We start from the raw sequence: 20,275 nt of genomic DNA, 5'->3' as shown, positions 1-20,275 counted from the left end.
CGTCCACCCTTCCTAAAAAAAGGGGCTCAGTGACATCTTCTCTCTCCCAGGTCTTCAGGGGAATGAGGATTCCACTCTGACCCTCTCTAACCTCCACAGCACAAGTACTCTTCAATGTAAAAAGGCAGAATTAGGCACAAAGTTTGCATAAAACCAAAAGGGAGCAACTGTTATATAGCATTATACAAGCTCCACCAGTCTATCCATGCTGCATTGTAAATCTACAAAAGTTATCCAAATGTCCTCTAAAATGGTCTCATTGCACCTTAATCAGAATATATTATTTTTGTCTGAAGCCATGTAGGACATGAATGTTATCTAATCTACCTCCGTCAATTCAGTGTTTTCATTGTAGTGATTCAGAATGTTTACTCCATTGGGGCTAATTTCTAATTTCATGGCGATGCTGGATTGAAGGGCAGGAGAAACTCTGTGAGCAGTTCTTTTCTGATTTATACAGAAGATTATTTAAAGGAGTCCAAAAAACTTGTTCTTCAAAGTTGGGCTAGTGTTTTAAGAGTCCACAATATTTGGGACCAATTCTGGTCTCCCTTGTCTAGTATCACATTAATTATATTTGAGTTATTTCCAATTTACACTATCTTAAATGAAAGCAGAACCCAGCCCTAGCATAGGTTCCTTCCAAGAGCTTGTAATACATTGAACAATTATATTCACAAGAAATATCAATAGTAATAATACCTAGCACATATCTTAATAATTAGTAAATAAATATTAACCCGATTCTCCACCTTTTTGCTCTTTATAATCTGGGGCAGCAAGGCCCCTGCCTGGCATCTGGTGTAAATCAGAGCAGCCTCAGGGCTGCTTTAACTTATGGTCAGCTTCCCATGCCCCATTATGGGCCCTGGACAACAGAATAACATGATGCAGCATGGTCAGACCACACTCCCTGCACCCCAACCTGGGAGGCTGGGAGCAGAGCTTGTGTAGAGCTGATAGGCCAGTTCTACACTAACTTGGGGGCCCCTACACAGGGAGCATTTTCAGAGGGTCACATCTGTTCCTTTTAAAGACCTTTAACACTGCCAGAGAGTGTGGCATAAAGAGGTCTGAGTATAAATCAGAATTGGGCCCAATATCTCTATAACTAGATCACCTTTTAGAATGGTCTGAAAAAAAGGAAATTTCTGCTTAGCCACAGGCCAGGAACAGTAAGAGTAGTGCATGGGTAATAACTCTATACAGAGGCAGGAAGGGAATTTCCTATTAACAGGGAGGTCCTTTTATGTCTCTCTCTACAATTATAAAAAAAGAATGAATCTGAGGGAGAGGCTGAGCAATGGGGCTGAGTAGAGCTTTGGAGAACTCCCAGGTACGTGTCTGCAGACCTGCCTGGGTGAAGGACAAGCATTCCATGGCAGGGAGAGTCGATGTTTTCTGATCTTTCAATCCCCACTGACTTCCGCTAAAGTCTCATAAAATAACAAGAGTCGGAGAAGGCTGAGATGTCAGAGATTTCGTAAACTGGGCCTTCAAAAACAAAAGCCAGTTGCAAGTTTTCAAGGCAAACCAAAGGAAAAAACCCACATAAATAGATTCATTTAGAAAAAGGAGAAAAAAGTATCTTGCCGTATAGTCCCCTTCTGCCACCTCAGCCCCTCCGCTCTGCCAGTGACACCTCATAGCCATCACAGCAGATGTGGAACTTACGGAGAGATTGGAAGGAGCAAATAAATCAACATGGATACCTGACTTTAGTCAATCAGTAGATCTTCAACCAGCTAGACCCTCACAGTCCCCTGAGCATACACAGACCAAAAGCCAGATTGAAAAAGACTAAGGAAATCATAGAAATTAAATTCATACCAGACCTGCATTGTCACAAACACATTTATACCCTTGTCCAAAATGGAAGGTTAGACATGGGGCAGGGATTGTCTTTTAGTTCTGATTTGTATAATGCCTAGCACAAAAGGCAGTCAATGGTGAGATTTTCAGTGTCAGGAAACTATTTCTTGAGGAGAGGAAGAACAACCTGAGGACCTGGCAACTTTGCCTCTTGTAGGAAGACAATCATTTCCATCACTGCCCCTAACCCAACCACACACAAACCCACCTTGATTTCACTAGCCGTGAGGGAGATGGGTCTACCTCAAAGGCTCTAGGCCCCAGCACTCCTAATATCTTCAGAATCTCAGTGAATAAAACCACAGAAAATGTATCTAGGAAAGACGCAGTGTATGGTTCCACCTAACCCAGGCTTTACTACCGTGGAGCTGCACAATGTAATCTAAATCCGACCTTCTCGTCCATGGCGGAGGGGAAATATTGCTCACAGTGAGAAAGTGTGGATTCTGTCTCTGAGTAGAGGTAGTCCTGATTCACCAGGCTGCTTGCAACTTGGAGCATTACCTCTGATTGGGAGTTCACAGTTGCTATGGTGGAGAAGAAAAAAGCTTTTTAGGTTTCCACTACAGCCATGACACAGGACTTAAAAATTTCTCCATGTTATAACTGATCAGCACAATTTTAACCACTGATGTGCTAACTTCTCCACTTCAGCTTCATTTATCACAAGTCATTTGTATGCCAAGGTTTGCACACAAAAGGAGGGGACAACTAGAAGCTATTTAACTGATGGCTAAGCACAGAAGATTAGCATAATGGTCTAGGAGGCTATCTGTAACATATTCACCAGTTCTATAGTATTCTTCCTTAGAGTAACTGGAATCCAGTCAAATCTATCAATCAGACTGGAAACCTGGTCTTAAGGTTGGTCTGTGCTGCATTTGGACCAGTGCCTTCTTCATTAGTCAACAGAGTGACTCCTGTCCTCAACAGCATCTCTACTGTTCTCATTCCACTATGGTGCTTCTTCACTCTTGCCTGTCTTCATGTCTGCTGCACCTCAGACTACAGTCCAGTCGGGTAGCTGGAAGGGGGGCGGGGCTAGAGAAATATCACCCAAACTCAAAAAATCCATATCACAGAATTGCCTTTACTGTAAACTTAAAACAAAAATGGCTGTTTAAAACAAAAACAAAACAACCTACAAGGACACCTTTCTGGAGGCCAAACAGCTGAATGTTAGCTGACCATTTACTGCACAAAGACAGACCGATTGTAAACAAAATCGAGGGGGTTGAAGGTGACCCTCCTAAGGAAGGCTATTAAAGTTTATGCTCCCTGTAACTTGAAAGCCACAAACATTGAAAGAACTGTCTGTATTAAAGCATGGCTGGGATCATGTTCATTAGCTGGTTGGCTGTAAATACAGACTCCCTTTCCAGCACAAAAGGTAACGCATGTCAGCTCAAACCATCACAAGCAGGTTTGTGTAAATATTTACTGTGCTGTTCAGACTGCTGTCATTTAAGGCTGTTGATGCCTCACAAATACGTTCGAAAATGAACTGGCAAGTTTCCGAAAACAGCGTCAAAAGGCAGCTACAGTATTGTACAGGAAAAGCGAGCTACATGCTGCTTTCATACATGACTGCAGAGCTTTTGACTGGGTACAGGTTTAACCATCCTGAAATCAGAATTTTGAATTTGTGACCTTTCATCCAGACAGGATTTTTTTTTCTTCTTCTTTTCTTTAGGTGCTGGGAAAAGAGTGCCCTGAGCTTTTCACTTGGGATGGTGGTGTTGTAAACCAAGTTATTTCCAGCAGCACTTTTTGCTTGTTTAAAGTTTGGAAGGGAGAAACCCTGGTGCTTTGGGGCATAAAACCACCTCTAGCCAATAGGGGATTAGGACAAAACTTCCCTTGTGGGCAAGTTTCCCATAATTGCTCACTTCAGAATTTCTTGCAACTTCTTCCACAGCATTTGGTAATGGCCCCTCTTGGAAGCGGAATAGTGGATTAGATGGATCACAGGTCTGATCAGATTTGGCATTTCCCGTATGATTAATCATCGTTTGTTAAGCACCAACCATGAGCATTACCTAATACAGGACATAAAATGAAGACAGTTCCTATCCCAAGGACTTTACAATTCAATGTGAATAAAAGGTACAAATTGAATATTCAGGAGGCCGAGGGCTTCAGTGTATCCACAGAACTACTACAGCACAAGTGATGTAAGTGCAAGCTTTGCCACTCTTCACTGCCAACATGCCTCACCACTAGGGTGACCAGATGCCCCTATTTTATAGGGACAGTCCCGATATTTGAGGCTTTGTCTTCTATGGGTGCCTGTTCCCCCCACCCCCATCCTGATTTTTTTCACACTTGCTCTCTGGTCACCCTACTCACCACTGGCTTGCAGGGACTGCCTCCAGCAGCCACAGTGTAGACCAGCCTCCCTGCTCTAACAACCACAGTGTTGCTAATTGGTGCCAATTGTAGAGGTGTTTTCTGTGATGTGGATGCTGCTCGACTAGGAAATGGAATGAAATCTCCAGACTGATTTCTAGTAGTCCATGGAACACTTCAATATAATTTCAAGATCACCAGGGGTTAATGCAGTGACCGCTTCCAGTTGTTATTCTGGTTAATATGGGGGTGAGTAAAATGGAGTATGGCATCAGTGGCTGCTAAAATAATTTAGTTCATGAATGAAAACCTACACAGACGCTAATTTATGAAACTACCTGAGACCTTGTAATCTGCTGAAAAACACATCCTGTGTGTTGGGTTGCTTTACGTTAGGGTATGTCTACACTTAAAGAGTTTTTGCGCAGTAAGTTTCACCGGTGATAGGGAACTGGTGAAAGTAAAGTGCTGGTTTGTATACTCATTCTATTCCTCATGCGTCAGAGAGTGTTTACACTACCAGCACTTCCATTGCTAATGAGAGCAGCGCTGTAGGGCAGCTATCCCACAGCACAGCTCTCTTGATAGGTCTTGTGGGAAGGGGGGGTGAGCGGAAGGCATTCTGAGTCCCTGCTCTGTGCCCCGTGCAGCCCTGCTTCATGTCTCAGGCATTTTTTTAAAAACCTCCTGCTGTCTGGCTGCTTTCCCTGCCACATCTACAAGCAAAGAGAAAGGGAGCTTCAAACTTCCCGGGGCTTACAGGGGGAGGGGCGGACATCCGTTTACCTGGCATCAGAGCAGCGGAGATGCTAGGCAGAGTGGTTGCTTTTGTAACTGTGGGATATCCTTCGGAGGCCAAAGGGTGTTTACACTGGTAGAATATGTCTTCACTTTCACAACAGCGCAAAAAGAATAGCACTAAGGGCTATAGGCCTCTCGTGAAGGTGGTTTTCTTTTTGCAGTGAAACTTCTGAGTTTCAGCGCAAAAGTCATTAACAAGTGTAGATGCTCCCACGGGTTTTAGCACAAAAAAGGGACTTTTTGCACTTTAAATGGTAAGTGTAGACATAGCCTAAGTTAACCTATCAGAAAAGAAATGTCACCACAATCTACAGGACTTTTTTATGCCACACTAAATTGGCGATCCCCAAAATTCACATATAAAGAAGCAAGGCCACAGGGCTTCCATATGATATCATAGTTCAGTGATGTTTCTTGGACTTGTCTTTTGGGATTGTAGGAAAGGTTGGGCCAAATTTAAGCAAAAAAGCAGAAAACCCAAATGCTAAACTTGGAAAAAAAAGTTTGCATCCAAATAGTAAAGATCAATACTAAACTGGTATGTCTCTCCCCCATTCAGGCTACACAGGTTCTGGAAGTCACCAGAGCCTTAGGACTAGAGTAATAATAATAATACACTACATTTATGTGTTGGCAAGGAGTCACTCCCATTCTCAGGCCAGGCCTACACTACACACTCACTTCAGTGTAACTATGTCACTCAGGGATGTGAAAAATCCACACCCCTGAGCGTCATAATTATACCGACCTTAACCCCTCATGCAGACAGTGCTATGTCAGTGGGAGAGTTTCACCCACCAAGATAGCTACCGCCTCTCACAGAGGTGGAGTTAAACTGATGGGAGAGCTCTCTCCTGTCAGCTTAGAGTATCTTTATCAGGAGCGCTGCAGTGGCACAACTGCAACAGTGTAGACCTGCCCTCAGTTGCTGGAGAGGAAGGATTAAGAGGGAACTCAGTAAGGGTAGCGGAGGGCTCCTCATTGTAGAAACCAGGACCATAGGACAGCATCCTTCCTCTGCTGTTCATCACATGTATGGAAGAGATTCCCTGCTATAGCTTATGTGACACCAAGAAAGGTTTAATTTGTAAAAGCCATAAAGGAAGAATTGTTAGACTAGTCATTTTCAAACTAATGTCCATGGAACACAAGTGGTCCCTGGAGTCCTTCCTTTTGGTCCCCAAGATGAAACTAGCAGTGGGATTTTAAAGTGTTATGAGATAAATGGGTCTTTGGCAGAATCTCTGCCAAAGAATCCCTTGAGGTCCTTTCTAATCCTATGATTCTATGAAAGTCTTCCATAGGGAAAAAAAAAAGATGAAAAAGTCACAGAGTTAGGTATGTGAATGTGTCCGGTGCGCCTGGGATCTGATTAACCAAAGATTATTTGTTTTGATGATGTGAGGAGTCTGTCTCATGTTTCATTGGTTGAATATATTGTAATTCAATGTGCTGTCAGAACACTGGCACAAACTGGTTTTTGCTAAGGCCTACTGAAATGGGCACTGTCAGTAGAGAGCTGCACATTGCCTTGACGCTACCTATCAGGGCAGCTAAGGATTCCCCTGTCTATGCACTCTGATCTCAGTTTTGACCTTAGCCTACCCCGGATCTTGATTACCTTGGCCCAGGCCCAACCCTACACCTAGCTGTGACCCACGTTCCAACCGCTAGGCCTGATTATCAGGGGGCAGTGCCTGACACAGTGCGTTCTGCTATCCTCATCAGTGTAATTGCCCCTTGGGGCACCATTAAAGCCAGCAGAAATTAGAGCAGGCACTAAGCAGCTCTAAATTGAGCCGGGGCTGGTTCAGCTGCATGTTCTGAGAAAGTGAATAGGTGGCTTAGACTATAGCCATCTTTGCCTCTCCCACCCCAAGCTGCACAAGTTCTGATCAGGTGCAAATGTGGATAGAGCCCATGATCTTGGGCTGCGATTTTGTGTCACTTCAGAGAAGAGATGAGCCAATTTCATTGCTGATATTGCAAATACAAGAGGCCACAAATATCACCTCCACGAATCTGAAAACTTAGATGCTTAGACAGTGATGGGAGCAGTGGTTTCACACTTAAGAGGAGAGGAGAGGAGCAGCGCAGAAACCAAAAGCCCATAGCATACTTGCACCTCTGAGTCACCCTTACTATGTTTCCTTACAAGCCCACTTGTTTTGAGTTCCCCCAGTGCTAACGTAAGGCACGTCTACTCTGCACACTTCTTTCAACAGCATATGCACATAGCCCTCCGAGCAGGAGTATAAATAGCAGTGTGGCTGGTGTGGCACAGTAGAGGTGAGTAGAGTAAAGACAAGCCTGAAGGGTGTGTGTATGCACCTGAGTACATACCCTGCCTGGCTCTCTTCTCGCCCAAGCCATGTCTTCCTGTCTACACGGCTATTTTTAGCAGTATAGTGTTCCACTGCCTCCCTGCTGCTGGAGCCTTTCCCTGCTGTAGGAAAAGACTTCCCCAGTGGGGAAAGGCTCTGGCAGGGGGGTGGCAATGGGAGAAGCTTGGGTAGCTCCCTGCTGCAGAGCCAATCCCCACCACAGGGAAAGACCCAGGCAGTGGGGAAAGTCTCTACCAGCTCCCTGCTGCTGGAGCCTTTCCACACAGCAGCGAAAGGCTCTGGCAGTGGGGGAACACTCTGGCAGGGAGATTTCCCCACAGCTTCCCCACAGCCAGAGCCTTTCCTCACTGCAGTGAAAGGCTCTAGCAGCAGGGGAGCTGCAGAAGACTCTTCCTGCTGCCTCCCAGCTGCTGGAGTCTGTCACTGATATGTAGCTACACACCACACTGAGGATGCAGCCTGCTTTTTACTGCAGCATGAAGCTACATACACCTTACTTGCCATCGCCAGTGGTGCATAATGCAGATGTAGCCTTAGTGACTGTAATTTTCTTCCATATGCGGCACTGTATAATTAGTCAGGTGCATTATGGAGTTATTTTGGCTTCCCCTGAAGTACTGGCCCCTATGGGAGGCAAGGCTCCATCTCCTCAGCTAGTGTAAATCAGCATAATTCCATTCCAAGTCAACAGAGCAATACCAGTTTACACCAGCTGATGATCTGGCCCAGGATACTTAATTTGATAGGCCAATGGTCTTAGCTGGCATGGCAAATCCTGTGATCCCGCTTTCCCAGACTGTATGCTGCACAAAAAATAGCCCCCCTAAGAAGCCAGCCATTCGCAACCCAGCACATGAGTCATTGTTCGGCATGTTGTTTGTTTTGAGACATGGAACAAGCACGGCAGCCCGCGCACATAATTCAGTATTTCAACTGCAGAATGTAGGTAATTTCCATTTGAGGTAGGGCTCTGTCACTCACAAGTCACAGCTCTGCCAACTGTATAAACAGAACAGCCCGCTCTTAGTATTCATTAATGGCTCACCCATTATTCCAACTCAAGGAAAACAGACCTTCAGTGCATAAGTCAGTGTTCTGCTGTTCACTGTGTTGAATGGTGACAGAAACCTTATTTTAAAGAAGATAAAAGCATAGGTCTGAAGGGCTCTGCTCACCAAGCCTGTCTCCCCTGACAGGGTTAAATCAGAGGAGGCTAAATCCAGCAGCCTCTGTTGTTCTGAGTGCTTTGTGTTGTTATTATATAGGCAATAAATAGCCAAAATTATTGCTAGAGCAAGAGAACAGCACTAGTCCTATTTCAGGAAGCATAAAAACCACTGCTGTGCCTGTGCACACTATATATGATATGTGATCAATACACCACTCGAAAACGTACATAAGCAGTAAATACAGACCTCTGAATGGCTGAGGGAATTGCCAAGGAGTGACAGAGTCTCTTACATTTAAGTCACTTGGCCAAATCCAGTAGTGACCCAAAATCCTTAGGCTAACTCAGTCCAGTGGACAGCACAGAAACCATTATCTCAACTGGCAATATTGCTGGCAATCTCAGCAGAGGTCCAGGATTGAATGGGCCGTAGACACAGAGGCTGGACTAACTACGCTGTCATTTGTAAAGGTGACCCCTCCACATCAGGGGTGGAGACACGCTGGCAAGGCAATATAGGGAAACCCGCCCTGTTACTGCTGGGGAATACCTGTTCTGTGGAGTGAGGACTTCAGTCTCCAGGATTGTCAGTCAAACTATCAGTGCAAAATGCAAACGCTCTTCCAAACAGGTCTACGTTCCAAAAGTGGAGAGTGCACAACAGAAGCTGCAGGAAATAAAAGAGACACCTAAGAACTTTTAGGGAACACACGTATTATTTCTTGTAGTTGCTCATCAGGAGAGCAATAATGCAGAATAACAGCATGCTGCCGTGCTGGCTGTTATGTATAGAGGGCTTAGCCAGAAAGGGTCATAATTATAATTCTTAGTACTTATCCAGCTGTTAATCTCAAAAGTACTCTACAAAGGATCATTAGCCCTACTTCCCAGGTCCGAAGCTGGGGCTAAGTGATTTGCCCAAGGTCACACAGCAAATATGTAGCAAAGCTAGGCATCGAAACCAGATTTCCTGATGGCCAATCCTTGTGTCCGGGCAACCTCTTCTTTTAAATGATAAACTCTACTTTAATTTTCAGTGCTATCAACCCAGTCTTTTTAATCTATACACACTGAAAATTCAAATCTATGTTTTGCATTTTTGAATGAAAAGAATTCCAGTTGTTATGGGGCCAGAAATGCATTTTACATGGTAAATGTTCAGAATATGGCACAGAAAGAGAGAGGTGCAATTTTCCTTTAAGCTGCTCCAGATGCTTTTTTGGCTGTTCTAACTAGCAGTGCAATTGTACATGAACACATTGTCAGTTAGTATAATTGGCAATACGGGACAGGGTCGTGTGCCCGGATGCATCATTCTCAATTGCAAACTCTGTTAGAGTGCAACTGGCAATTGCAAGACGGGACAGTGTCATTGCAACAGATGGTCATCGTACACCTGGGTTTACTACTGCTGTACATCTATGTTAAGTTCATCTACCGTAGCTCTCTTGGCCAACTCCCCTGCTGGATATCCGGGCAGCTGTGTAACTGTAGCAAGGCGAGTGAGGGTGGGGCTGCTGTTGTACTGTCCTGGGCCCTCTGACTTCATCCCTTACCTCAACAGTGATTTTGAGAATTCCCTTTTTAGATTCCTTTTACACTGCATGGTTATATAACTCCCATGCAGAAAGCAGCTGGGGAGCCCATGCCTGGTAAAAATAGGAGAGCTGCTGGTTGGCCCCCACTTGTGCAGTGCAAGTTGAGGAGTTGCCAAAAGAGTGACTGTGACGTTGTGCAGTCTATATGGTTTTATAAAAATTTGATAATAAGTCAATATAATGTAACTGGGATAGTTTTAGAGAAAATATGGTAATAAGTGAATATAACGTAACTGGGATATGCTTCATGCAAAAGGTCTTTTGTAAGGTATCATTACAAAGCTTATAATCTACTGAGTATGATCATCTGATTTGTATAAATGTACCACTCTTGTATCTAAAACTAGAAATATAAAATGTAACTCTGAGGGCCTATTGTAATTATGTAAATTGTGGGCCATTAATGATGGTTTGGAATCTTGATGACTCCCATTAACCAGGACCATTGTCTGCAGATGGTTGTGTTTACCTGTTAGTCTTCCTGTATATGTGTGTGCTGGCAAGTGGGCAATGAAGTCTTGCAGTGACATGTGATCATGTCACCTGAACTGGAATCCATCTTTAACCTGGTGCTTTTCCAGTGAGGGGGGGTGGAAACCCAGAGGGACAAAGGGTTCCCGCCTTATGCAAAAGATATATAAAGGGGTGAAACAGAACAAAGGGGAGGGAGGAGCCATCATGAAGAATCCCCTAGCTATCACCTGAGCTGCAACAAGCACTGTACAAGGGGAAAGAATTGTGCCCAGGCCTGGAAGGTGTCCAGTCTGAGAAAAACTTACTGAAGCATCTCTGAGGGTGAGATTATCTGTATTTAGTTTGATTAGACATAGATTTGCGCATTTTATTTTATTTTGCTTGGTGACTTACTTTGTTCTGTCTGTTACTACTTGGAACCACTTAAATCCTACTGTCTGTATTTAATAAAATCACTTTTTATTTAGTAATTTACTCAGAGTATGTATTAATACCTGGGGGAGCAAACAACTGTGCATATCTCTCTATCAGTGTTATAGAGGGCGAACAATTTATGAGTTTGCCCTGCATAAGCTTTATGCAGGGTAAAACGGATTTATCTGGGTTTAGACCCCATTGGGAGTTGGGCATCTGAGTGCTAAAGACAAGCACACTTCTGTGAGCTGTTTTCAGGTAAACTTGCAGCTTTGGGACAAGTGATTCAGACCCTGGGTCTGTGTCTGGAGCCAGACGGGAGTGTCTGACGCAGCAAGACAGGGTGCTGGAGTCCTGAGCTGGCAGAGAAAACAGGAACAGGGGTAGTCTTTGCACATCGGGTGGCAGCTCCCAAGGGGGTTTCTGTGATCCAACCCGTCACAGTGACATCATCCAACTCTCAGGGGAGTCCACAGGATAGTGAGAGAGTGTAAGAAAGTCCCGGTCCTTTTAATACTGGCTTAACTCTTACACTCCTGGCCCTTCCCAAGCTACCAGCCAGCTGACTGAATAGGGATAAATTAGTTAGACAGACACCTGCATACTCATATTCAGCTGTGATGTAAATGGGTGCAGCTCCATCGAAGAGGCATGCCTTCTTATCATCCAGGCAAAACCCAAATGGACGTAGCCTCCTTGCAGAGCGAGTGCTACCTGGATCGATCTCTAACTAGGTGCTTAAAACAGTCTGGCTGGATTTCTTCTTATTCCAGGACTGTCTCCAAAGGGTTAACAGTCCTTATAAGGTCAGTTTAAACATTTCCAGATTAAACGCTTTCCTTAAGCACTGAGGTTTTTATGTTAATGTTTACCGTAATGTCATGGTAAGTTAGCAACTGCCCCTTCCCTTCTATAGGGTCTGCAGACCTCCTGTTGATGTCAAATATGGTGCCACCTTCCCAACAATATGTCTGCCTCCAGCAATAGGCTCAGAAATCCCAATATAATTAAGATTTCAAATCCCCTTTTCTGTTCATACTGCACATGGTAAGAGATGGTTCAATTATCTTCTAAGTTCTGGATGTTTAGGCTTTTGGAGTAAACACAATAGGGGAAAGTTTTCTTTTAAACAACTACCCTGGTGAGCCAACCTAACCAGCTCTACTTAATGATTGCCCTCTGTTGGAGGAATCCATGGCTGCCCCTTTACGGCACCTTTTCTGCCTGCTTTGTCCTGCCTCAGTCGTGCAACACAGGAGGAGTCAGGGCCCTTAAGAAGCCAAAAAAAACCAAAAAGAATTTAGCCCTTAAGAGCCTAAAAACAAAATTCTTATTTCTTTACTCTCCTCAGCTCTCTAAAAAGTCCAAAGTAGCCAGACAGCTGGATCAAGTTAAAAATACAATTGTGGAGAAACCTCCCTGTAAATAGTTTTCTTTTCTCTTCAGTTTGAAATAGAACATTATGCTTCTCCTTTGGATACCACCCACCTGCTTTTTCCTATTGGCATGCGGGGGGGATGTACTCCTTGTTCCTCAGGCAGTGACAAATTAACAATGTCCGTTCCAAAGACGTGCATGGAAAGGGATTAATTTCCTCAGAAAGGGAAACCTCTTTTATTACTCAGAGTGCCTGTCTCTGCCCTGATATTTCATTTTTTCCGATTCACATAATGTCCATCAACAGCTGTTGATAGCATCCCTCATCTGAATCATTAAAAGTGGGCAGGAACAGGGTAGCAAGGGAATCACCTGTCTTTGCTGCAGGTTGGCAGGAACTAACGTGTGAAAAGAAACAATTTCTTTCCCCAATTAAAAGTGAGAATTGAATCTGCTGATAGTGATTTACATTTAAATACCAACTTTGATCCAAAATCATGTGCACTTATGGGTCCTGCAAATATTCACAACTCATGCTGATAAAATCTTCACACCACATGGTGTATTTTATAACTATGTTCCTATGGCTTGCTTCAAGCATCACTCACATATGTTAATGTTTACCGTAATGTCACAGTAAGTTAGCAATTGCCCCTTCCCTTCTATAGGGTCTGCAGACATCCTGTTGGAGGGGAGGGATAGCTCAGTGGTTTGAGCATTGGCCTGCTAAACCCAGGGTTGTGAGTTCAATCCTTGAGGGGGCCACTTAGGGATCTGGGGCAAAACCAGTACTTGGTCCTGCTAATGAAGACAGGGGGCTGGACTCAAAGACCTTTCAAGGTCCCTTCCAGTTCCAGGAGATAGGATATCTTCATTAATTTAAAAAAAAAAAAAAAAAAAACACTTTCTTCTCTGAGGTGGGGTCAAGCACACTGCAATGGACATGGAGTTAGGAATCATGTAGCCAGTTAAGGTACAAGGAAAGTTTTAGGTAGACCCAGTGTAATTACTCTCTAAATATGGTTATATTTAAGGAAGGCTTTAACACTGGGAGACAACCCCTACTGTAAGGTTTAGAGACACTGCTGGTGCTGTACCTCTATCTGCAAAATGCGAACAGCACTGAGCTCAGATGAATGCCATTTACCTGCTACAGGAATCAACCAGGCGAGCCTTAGATGTTTTTTATTTGGAATTAGCCAAATGTAGAGGGAGTTTATGTAAGGTGATGTCTATAACATGACAGTCGATAGCTGTTCCTGTAGAGCTTAAAGTCATTTGTATGGTATCTTGTGACATTCTGGCTCTTCAGTGTGCGTTAGTTGGACTTTGTGAACTGACTCAAGTATGTGCAGATATCTTTGCCTTTTAAGGTAATCTGGAAAGAGGCGGTACTGAAGAATGGATTAAATCCCACTCTCTTTCAGATTACACCAGTGACACTGAGGTAAATTATCCCAACGAGTCTAAAATTATTGTCTCCATTTTCCTACTCAGTAGTGGTGTTCATCAGGCCAAATGTCTTGGCACTAGTCTGTTCGCTGCGAGGGAAGGAATTGGGGGAGGGGGAGGGATATTAAGGAAGGGCCTTGGAGTTTGTTGTGGAGACTTGAAAAATGATGGTGAAAGGAACATGTTACATTAGTTTGAAGCACAGAGGTTTTCAAAAGGTTGCTTGGCTACCTCTCTGAGATACAGTTGCAGCTTGTCATATAATATTTTCCAAACTCTAGGTAGGCTTAAATAGGGGAATGATCTCAGGCTCCTGGTAGTTCTGGTTCTGGAACCTGGTCTATCACTTTCTAGGCGGACAGGTGTTAAGAGAGCACTGGAACTAGAGCTCTCAGCCCTGTGGTCAAGGTGAGAGGAGACTGCTTCCCATCATTCAATGGTGACGCATCTAGTACCATCATGGAAAAATTCTGAACAGCTCTAGAGAGGAGGGCATGAGTGGATAATTGGCATGTCTGAGGAGATGAGTGCTTAAGTGCAGTCCTGATTATGCTAATGAGGAATTAAGCTTTGTGTTCCATGCTTCAGGCTTACTCCTCTTTCCACTAGGCAGAAGTAACTTGACTGCTGCAGAGAATCACTGTCTCTGATGCAGAATTGGGTTCCCCTGTACCTCTTTACCTGCTCATCCCTTCAGTTTGTACTCATGTGTAGCACCATGCCTGCATCGTGCACGATCAAGCCTCAAATGAAAAGTGTATGGGAAATATATGGGAAACACCATGAATAGCTTTACATGGAGTGTGTGTGGGGAAGCGAGGGAACCTAGTGAGTGGTGGAAAGAAGAGTAGGAGTAAATTTGTGGACATTTCAAGACGTCTTTCTTTCTTCCCTCTTTCTACTCTTTTATCCCTAAATGGACCCCAAACCTGAGAAGTTTCAGATTCTAGAGCACCTCCTAAAAGTTACATGATTTCAGTCCTGCCATCATAGTTAACTACATAGCTACAAAGATCATGGTTGAGATAGTTAATCAAGGCAATATTGTAAGGAGCCTTTAACTAGAATATATAATATCTATCTGTCACACACAAAAAATTACATTAAAAGGTCATTATTAATATTGCAAAGTCAAGCAAGCACTCAAAAGTTCAGAAATGCAGAATTAAGGTTACCTGTATAGCCTTAATTTGATGCTCTTGTGCCATATGCATTATTATTATATGATCATATAGTATTTTGTCCACAGCACCCTACCTCATTCAGTGCACAGAATGGACCATGCTCACTGAATGAGCAGCTATTCAATATTTTCTTTTCTCCTCATTGTTCAATGTGTGGCCCCAGGCCTTATTCACTGCACGCTATTCCAGCCCTGCCCTGAAGACAGAATTAAGTTCCTCGTGGACTTTTCTATAGAGATCATCAGTATAGTATCTGAAAGCTTCGCAAGCATTCATTAACTTATTTTCACAAGGCTCCTGTGAGATAAGGGGGTGATATCATCCCCATTTTACAGATGAGGAACTGAGGCACAGAAAAATTAAGGTAAAAAATATTCACTAATATTGTGTGTCCAATGTCAGATGCCCACAGCCTGATTTTTCAGAGCACTTAGCATTATATAATACTTCATGTGTGCAAAGCACAGCTCCCATTGACTTTAGTTGTGGCTGTGAGCGCTCAGCACTTCTGCAAATCAGACCCAAGAATCTCAAATCAGGCACCCAGAAAATGAGGTACACACAATTAATGACCATGTATGAAAACTCTGGTTAAGTGACTTGACTAGCAACACATAGGAATTCTGTGGCAGAGGCAAGATAGAATCTCATTCTCCAGGACAAAGGATGATGAATCCATCCTTTCTGCAGTTCCCTGCCTCATTCATTACATGTCTTTTAGCTTCTGCAATAGGGGTCCTACACACAAGTCTCTTTTGCTACTTAATCGTGATTCTCCCCCAGAGCAGGTCCATCTAGTGACTGAACGAAGGAGGGGCCCTGTGAAAGAAAATAATATATGATCATGGAATTAAAGACTGTAACCTTTAGATCCATCACACAGACTTCTACCGCGTAAGCTAATGGAGTAGTAAGTGATAGCACTAGTAAGTTGTCATCTTTGTTTGTGGACCAGCACTAGAGGGGGATGAGACACTCAATTTGCCTGTGGGTTTTACAGATACTTGTGGACAGTAGAGGAATGGTGAGACTCAGCAATCTTGGGTTCTATTCCAGGTGCTGGATGGAAGTGTTCTGTAGTGGGCACAGACTCTTCTGCCCATTGCCCTCTTCCCCCACCCCTCCAAATAACCCCTTGTGCTTCAACCTGTCCCTGGTCCACTCCAGGCCTGTATTTTCTCCACTCCTGACTCCCCATCCCAGTCTCATTCTCACCGCCTAGCCAGTCTCCATTCCTCAGACTTCTCATCCCAGTCTCCAGGAACCGCTCTATTTAATATTGGGCTCTTCAATCTAGCAAGAAAGGTATAGCACGATTCAATGGCTTGTGCCTCTATCTGTTCCATCTTATCTATTTTATTATCTATCATATATATATATATATATATATATATATATATATATATATATATATATATATATATATATATATAATCAGAAACTGTAAGTGACAATGATTCTGTCCAAAAATTAATAAATAAAGGTGAAAATTGATTAAGGCTAAATTGGGTGAAGTCATGCCTCAGTTTCCCATCTTACAGCCTGTCAAGGCTGATTCCACACTCTGGCACTTCAAGTGCAGAAGGTGGGGGCCCGCAAGGATTCTAAAAATTAATATTTGCCACTCCAGGATTGTATTAAACTCCCAAGGTTACAGCTTTTCTCTAACCTTGGCTTGGTAAATGCTGCCACCACCCAAATGCAAAAACCCTCTCGGACCCAGGAAGGAGTACTTGAGAATTCCTCCCTGTGGGGTACCCTCAAGCCCTTTCACCACCACCCCCACTCTGGGGAAGAGCTGAGAAAGAAAACAAAGGAAATTAGCTGTTGCTGCCAGCTAATCAAACCACATGCACAAACCTCTTAGGACACCAAAAATCCAATCCTGTTCTTAAAAAAGGTAAATTTTATTAAAAACTAAAAGAAAGAAAATACATCTGGAACCTAGGCTTTTGCTAGATTTGAAAAGAGCAATTCCAAAAATTAAGCACCCAAAATAGCTTTCTTGGGGGTTCAGCTTAAAGGTTACAAGCAAACAAAAGCATCTGGGGTTAGCACAGAGGAGTCCACAAGCCAAAATAAAGACATAAACCTGATTGCGTTTAGCTAGACATTCCTAATTTACCTACATATTTGGGGAGTTTCAAATAAGTAATTCTAGGTATGATCCGATGATTTCTCATACCTGGCTTAAAGCTTTACATAGCATTCCTGCTGCCCTCTGTTCCCCTCTTTCCCAGAGAGACACAACAGACACAAAGGGGAAGCTTCTTTTCCCATTTTAAAAAGTTCTAGCCTTCTCATTGGCTCTTTTGGTCAGGTGCCCACTCCCTTTTCTTTACCTGGGGGACTTTTTAACCCTTTACAGGTGAAGCAAGCAGAGAACAGACACCAAGAGGGGATTTTACAGCTAACTGGCTGGCTGTCCATAAAAGGGAGCTACCCTCCCTTCATTTATCACACAGCCAGATAGGACCTCTGGGGAAAACCTTTGAGCCCTGGGGCAGCACATAAGATTTGCAGCATGGCAAAGACCCCTGTGGGTTGATCAGAAGTGGGTTTCCCCGGCAGCAGGCATTTGCCCTGGTTCCCAGCCTGTGGATGTTGCTGCTGCAACACGGTGCCTGCTTGCAGTCAGGGATTTTATTTTAGCTAAAATGAGTATGCATATTTCTCTTGTAACAGGCCTGAGTGGTGCTGAGCATCTGCAGTTCCTAGTGAAGTCAATGGGAGTTGCAGGTGCTCAGGTAGACCCAGCCCAGTATGCGTAACATGCACATTATTATGAGATAAAAATACTGAGGAAGAACTCAGGCTCTCACTAAAGCATAGTAAGCAGTAATCAGGGAAATACAAAGGCTGAATGATAGCAGTTCATTATCTTTTTAAGAAAAGGCTCTAGTTGACTCATGTGGCTACATACAGATCTCACGTGAACAAGATCTAAAATTGCCTGGGTGAAACATTACAAACTACATGCATTTTGCCCTGGCTGCTTGGTTACAAGGAAAAGCAAAGGTTTGCAAATGACTTTTGAAAAATCTTGTCTGCCTAATGAAAGACAGGCAGGGAGAGATATGAAATATGCTCTGTGTTTATTTGTTCCTTTGTCATGATAATATGCAGGCAGCTTTTAAAGCTTTTCACCTTATAGCCATTCTAATATGGCAAAGAGAAACCAACCTGAAGGTAGCCTAGGTAACTTTTGCAAAGAAATATGCCCTATTTCCATTATATATAGTTAATCAGCAGGCTACAACTCATTAAAGCACCTTCTACTTTGACTGTGCTCAGACCATCTGTTTAAAGTATAAAGCAACAGAGGGTCCTGTGGCACCTTTAAGACTAACAGAAGTATTGGTACACAGAATTGAGAAAACACACAAAAGGCCAGACACCTTTTTTTTTTTAAATAAAAAAGGAGAACTAGGGGTGGATTTTGTAGCATTGACATTTTTGACAACTGGAGCAGCTTAATTTATTTTTCTTGCCTAGTCCCTGGGTGTAGAAACATATTGGTTTAGTAGGACAATACCCTATTAATATTTGGGTGTGTTCCTGACAGTGACTGTTCAATTATATCAACAGCTTCCTGGCACTGGCATACACACACACACACACACACACACACACACACACGAACGACAGGGGGTAATGTCTTTGGTTTTCCTGGTGTGCCCATGATATCCCACTTTTGGGGGATAGTTTCAGTGCCTCTTATCATTTTAATGACACCAGGGGCTTGTTCTAGTTTCAGTAGATCTGGCGAGGTGGCTAATGAGCTGTCTGGTTACCCTCTGCACATGCCCTACTCCATCCAACCCACTTCTGTTGCAGCTGTAACTTCCCATTACTTCTCTGCTGCTGTTGGTACCAGCTATGCCTGGATTGGGTCTGGATGCTCTGCTTCTCTCCCTGCTGACCTCTTCTTCACTGCACTGGGCTGGCTCGCATACTGCGGATTACGAGTGCAATCTGGGAGGCCCAGCAATGCAGAGCATGGCAGAGTTGTAAGTGTAAAGAAACAGCAGCAGGCAGATCGACAGTTCATTGGGGCCCAGCATAGGCCCAGCCAGCCCCAGCAACAGCAGAAAATGAGTGAGATGTTGCAATGACATCAGGAAAAACCATGTCAAAACAGCCACAGTAGTAGCCTAGTAGTCTTTTAAGGTGGGAGGGGTGGGGAATAGGTAAATTATGTGGGACTGAGAAGTAAATTGGAGAGTGCAATGGAGAAGAAAAGTTTGGACTTGGGAAAAAAGACCGGGACACTATGGTAGAAGAAAAATACTTGACCATCCCCAGCTATCAAAACCCTGAACTTCAATCTGGTCATACTAGGTTTTCCACATGTTCATGGATTCATAGATTCTGTGGGCAGAAGAGACCACTGTGATCATCTAGTCTGACCTCCTGTATAGCACAGGCAATAGAACTTCCCAGAAATAATTCCTAGAGCAGATCTATTAGAAAAACATCCAATCTTGATTTAAAAATTGTCACTGATGGCGAATACACCATGACCCTGGGCAAATTGTTCCAATGGTTAACTACTCGCACTGCTAAAATATTTACACCTTATTTCCAGTCTGAATTTGTCTAGCTTTAGCTTCTAGCCATTGAATCGTGCTATACCTTTCTTGCTAGATTGAAGAGCCCAATATTAAATATTTGTTCCCCGTATAGGTACTTACAGACTATAATCAAGTCCCTCCCTTATCTATCTCTTGTCCCCCTTAACCATCTCTTGTTAAGGTAAATAGACTGAGCTCCTTGAGTCTATTACTATAAGGTAGGTTTTATAACCCTTTAATCATTCTCATAGCTCTTCTTTAAACCCTCTCCTTTTTGAATTGTGGGCACCAGAGCTGGACACAGTATTCTAGCAGCGGTGGCACCAGTGCCAGATACAGAGGTAAAGTAACCTCTCTACTCCAGATTCCCCTGTTTATGCTTCCCAGGATCACATTAGCTCTTGTGGCCACAGCGTCACCCTGGGAGCTCATGTTCAGCTGATTATCCACCATGACCCCCAGATCTTTTTCAGAGTCACTGCTTCCTACGACAGAGGCCTGTTGAAACATGTCAAGTTTTGCGAAATTAGTTTTTCCCTTCTGCAAGATTTTCTGTGAGAGCGATTGATATGACTCTGTGCCACCATCAATTAGTCCCCAAACATGATGGAGTGTGGCATTCCTAAGCAAGAAAAGGTGGCCCTTTCATGGATATAGTACATCTCTT

This window comes from Emys orbicularis, chromosome 3 (assembly GCF_028017835.1).
Source record: "Emys orbicularis isolate rEmyOrb1 chromosome 3, rEmyOrb1.hap1, whole genome shotgun sequence".
NCBI lineage: Eukaryota > Metazoa > Chordata > Testudines > Emydidae > Emys > Emys orbicularis.
This window is presented reverse-complemented; position numbering follows the sequence as displayed.